Below are 5,101 nucleotides of genomic sequence, written 5' to 3'. Positions count from 1 at the left end.
CTGCCAGTGACATGGCCGATATACTTCAGGGGCAGGGGCCATGGAGGCAATTTTGTGCATTTGTACGATATGATCACCTCGCACCCACGGATTGGTAGGTTGGAGTACTGGCGATGGGCTATAGATGAGATTGATATGGTTATATGGAGGCCATACCTGGGATGCGAGCAGTGGGAGGATGATGCGGTAGAGCTACCTTACACCTTCCAGAGTAGGTATCTAATTGGGCAGACGCCCTTTGTACTGGAGAGGCAGCTGGTTGACAGGGTGGGCAGGCAGTTTGGCAGGATCCAGCGGATGCCACGGGGTTCTGGTATGTACGCACGGACGGTCAGGGATCAGGCACACTTTGGTCCGTTACTATCATATGATCAGGTTGTTACACAGCTAGTGGAGATGATGCCCTTACCCTGGGACATGTGGCCAGAGATCGAGGATGTTGGCATGGATGCAGAGTACACAGCGTATTGGGTCGAGCATCCATTCCCACGCCTGACAGATCCAGGAGAGCTGCTAGACAGAGATGGTGGTGGGGATGGTGACGATGATGGAGGGAGAGGCCGACAGAGGAGGTGGAGTGTAGTCGGAGAGAGGAGGGTGGTGCCACGGAGGGAGGGGGAGAGGAGAGACATGCTCGGGTGGTGAAGGGTCATAGTGGATTTCCGCTACAGGTGCCAGCAGCACCGGGTCTCAGACAGGTGCAGGGACAGGGACAGAGGCAGGTACAGGTACAGCCACCGGTATACGCACAGGCACAAGGACAGGCACCCGTACAGGGTGAGCCACAGGCAGAGGCACAAGGGGCCGAGGCGGAGGAGGATGAGTTGGTTGAGCTAAGGGAGATCTGCCAGGGACAGACAGATGAGATTCAGGACTTGGAGAGGGAGACCGCTAGGCTCAGGAGGTGGCTGAGGGAGATAGAGCATGAGCGGGATCAGGCTATCCAGCGCTATACCGAGGCTCAGATAGCACTGAGGGCTGGGAGACAGGCGGCAGAGGACATAGGGGTTGGATATGCCTATGTCCTGCGGGCAGGGGAGGAGATCGCTTACTGGCGAGATCTATATTATGGTGCAATGCCACCTGATCAGCGGGCGAGGAGCTCCCGCAGACCATCCAGGACAGCGACAGCTATGGGAGGGAGCCAGAGGCGACAGGCATCCAACAGTGGGGTTATGGGTCCTCCACCACTACCAAATAGAGGGGACAGGAGAGATGATCTTGAGGCAGGTCCTTCCAGGGCTCAGATTCCGTCGAGGCGAGGCAGCTCCGAGGGAGGGAGTTCATCATAGCCGTAGAGGGCTCCCTATGTATCAGTATTGTACCATTTTGTATTATGATGTAGACACCTGCGAGTGATTGTAGCCATATGATTTTGACATCATTGTATCATGACACTTTTGATTTATATATATGAGATGATTCATCTTTGCGGCAGCTATATGCATGTGTACCTATGTGATGAGATGTTTCATGGTGTCTGTTTCTATGTGATGGATTATGATATGGATGCAAATATGTACATGATGAAATGCCATATTTTTGTTCTTTTATGTTTTATATGTTATGCATATGCAAATGTGAATGCATGAAATACAGATGAATATGATAATGCAAATACTATTTACATGATGAGAATGTAAAATGTGCTAACATATGTTGTGTGCAGGATGTGATGTAATTGTGATGTCTATATGTATGTATGAATTGCTTAATATGTGATAATGCAGATGTAAATGACATGAAATGCAAATATTTTTTTGGCGTGTCATTATACTCAGTCATGTGATAGCAGGCTACGCGGACTCAAGAAGGACGATGGAAGTCAATCAAGAAACAAGGATGGAAGATAGAAGATATGAAAGTGAAAGAGCTTCTTGTGCGTTATCATCATTGAGCTTTATTATGGCAAGTAGGTTATGACAATCGAGGCATATGTGCGACCCAAAAGTTCATTGTACCTGTTTGCATGGAGATAAGATAGTCACAAACAAGGAATGCCCCAGTTCATACTTTACTCACAATGTCCTCATATCCTTGGACAAGTCATAGCATTACTAAGAGACAATCCACAGACAGTAAAGAAAAATAGGTGATGATACCCCATCCTCGCCTTTCTAGTCAAAGACATCCTGGAAAAGCTAAAAGACATGTCACCAAAAGATAAAATCAAAAGAAAACCAAGACTCGACACCAACATCCACTGTAGTCCTCAAATTTAGTGTCTCTTGTCACTTGTATAAGTCTTATTTGATTGTGGTCACAACGTTTACTTACAAAAAGGATAGATCACACTAAACCATAATGTTGTCTAAGTCTGTTGAAAGATTTGATTTGTTGAAGCCCATTGTTGTTGTTGTGTCTCATCTGAAACTGACTGAATCCATGAAACTGATACTTTATTGCAGAGAAGACGGAACTTGATTGCGGATTGGCAATGCAAGTGCTATTTTATTGCGGATTGTGCGCGAATCAACTGAAGAAAAGTGAAAGAAACTATACTCCTCGAAACATGTGATGCTCTCAGTTCCACACCCATCACTTAGACGTAGGATTTTCCTTAGCCAAAAATAGGAGCTGATTTATTATGAATGGAAAGGGGTGAAAATGAATGTTTATTATGAAAGGCTAACCAATCTTGGGTAGATCAATAACAAGCCATGATGGGCATGGGTACGTTTATTATGAATGAATAGGTTGTGAGTGTGTGCAAAGTGAAGGATGAAAGTGAATCCTGAAGGAGGGAGGAGCAATGTCTCTATGCATGGCACCAGTGGCCCAGTTTTCACCATGGTACTTGCCCAGGGCGCCACTGAAGTGGTTTTTACCGTTGGACGAAATGTTTCTCTTTACTTTTTTTATTTTTTTTTATTTTTTTGTTTGTTTGAAATTTTTTATTTTTTTTTGTATTTTGAATTAGGATATTCCCAAAGAGCTATGTGTAGAACCTGCGAAGGTACATGTTGTTGATAGGATCCTCCAAAGGTTTGCCCTCTATGGTTGAGAGTTGATATGCACCAGATCCATATGCTGCTGTAATGATGTAAGGACCAAGCTAGTTTGGTTCGAACTTGCCCTTCTTCTCTCTGTCTTGCTGATTTTTGGGGTTTTCTCTGAGAACCAAAGCACCTACCTCAAATGTGCAAGGCTTGACTTTGTGATTGTAGTTGTGACTCATTCGTTGTTGATAAGCCTTGAGATGATTAAAAGCAGTTTGTCTTCGTTCATCCAATAGTTCAAGTTCTTGTAAGCAAGAGACCCTGTATTCTTCATCACTGATAATGTTTTGCAAAGCGACTCATAAAGAGGGTAGCTCAACCTCAATAGGAAAGATAGCTTTAGCGCCGTAGACAATTGAATAGGGTGTAGCTCCTATAGGTGTGTGGACACTTGTGCGGTAGGCCCAAAGTGTGGGATTAAGTTGGATATACCAATTACGGCCAGTGTTGTCGACTGTCTTTTTTAAGATTTTAAGGATTGTTTTATTAGACGCCTCAGCTTGACCATTACCTTGGGGCTAATATGGTGTGGAGAAATGATGGGTAATATGGAAATGGTCACAGAGTTCACGAACATCTTGGTTTTTGAAGGGACGCCCGCTATCGGTGATAATGGAAACAGGAATACCGTATTGACAAATGATATAGTTGAGAATGAACGTAGCAATTTGTTTTCTAGTGACTTGTATGAGAGGCACGGTTTTGATCCATTTTGTGAAATACTCTGTGGCAGTGATAATGAATTTATGACTGTTGGAGGATGGAGGGTGAATCTTGCCTATGAGATCGAGTCCCCACTGACAGAAGGGCCAAGGAGTCGCAATTGGTTGAAGTTCTTATGCTAGCGCATGAATGAGGTCTCCATGAAGTTAACACTGCTTACATTTATTGACAAACTGATATGAGTCTTTTTCCATATTGGGCCAGTAATATCCAGTCCTGATGAGTTTTTTGGCTAAGGTAGGACCACTGGAATGTGGACCACATATCCCTTCATGTACTTCACGTAACGCAATCTGAGCTTCGTCACTTTCTAAACATCTAAGAAGAGTGCCATCTAGACCTCGACGATATAGGACATCGACTAAAATGACGTATCGAGAAGATTGGCAAATGAAAGTGCGATGTTGGTTATTGGATAGATCAGGGGGAAGGGTATTATCACGAAGGTATGTGAAATTAGAACCATATAACTGGGACTCAGGACCAACGACACATATCATGTCAGTAGGAGTGATTTCATATGAGGGAACCAAAAGGTTATCCACCAAGAACTCATAGCAGGTCTCATTCGGAGGTAGATCGATCAGTGAAGCAATTGTAGCCATGGCATCTGTGGCTCGATTCTGCTCTCTTGGTATCTGCTCAAAGTCTATCTTTGTGAAATGTTGTTTCAAGTCATCTACCATTCTTTTGTAAGGCATTAATTTCTTATCCTTTGTTTGGTAATCATTAGTTGCTTGACAAATTACAAGTTGAGAGTCCCCAAAAACACAAAGTTCCTGGATCTTCCACTGAACTACAATCCGTAATCCTGTTGTCAATGCCTCATATTCCGCTATGTTATTAGTGCAAGGAAATGATAAGCAGTATGATTTTAGTATAGAATTCCCTTGAGGAGTTATAAAGAGGATGGCAGCTCCTGCCCCATGCTGTGTGTATGAGCCGTCAAAGTATAATTGCCATGGTTTTGTATGTGACACTGTTAAAATGGATTCATCTGGAAATTCTAAAATTAGAGGAACATCATCTATCATGGGAGCATCTGCTAATTGATCTGCGATGGCTTGTCCTTTTATTGCTTTTCTGTCCACATACTCGATGTCGAATTCACTCAGGAGCATCACCCATTTGGCTAGTCGCCCAGTAAGTGTTGCTTTATTGAGAAGGTATTTCAACGGATCGATCCTTGCAACCAACTTAGTCTTATGAGTTAGCATGTAATGTTGTAATTTCTGTGAAGCAAAGACCACGGCAAGACATGTGCACTCAATTGGTGTGTAGTTTAGCTCATATCCCACCAATGTGTGACTGATGTAATATACTGCCTTTTCTTTGCCCTCAGCAACTTGTTGTGCTAAGAGTGCCCCCAGTGTTGTTGA

The sequence above is a fragment of the Cryptomeria japonica genome, chromosome 5, assembly GCF_030272615.1.
Source record: "Cryptomeria japonica chromosome 5, Sugi_1.0, whole genome shotgun sequence".
Classification (NCBI taxonomy): Eukaryota; Viridiplantae; Streptophyta; class Pinopsida; order Cupressales; family Cupressaceae; genus Cryptomeria; species Cryptomeria japonica.
Note: the sequence above shows the minus strand (reverse complement) of the source record.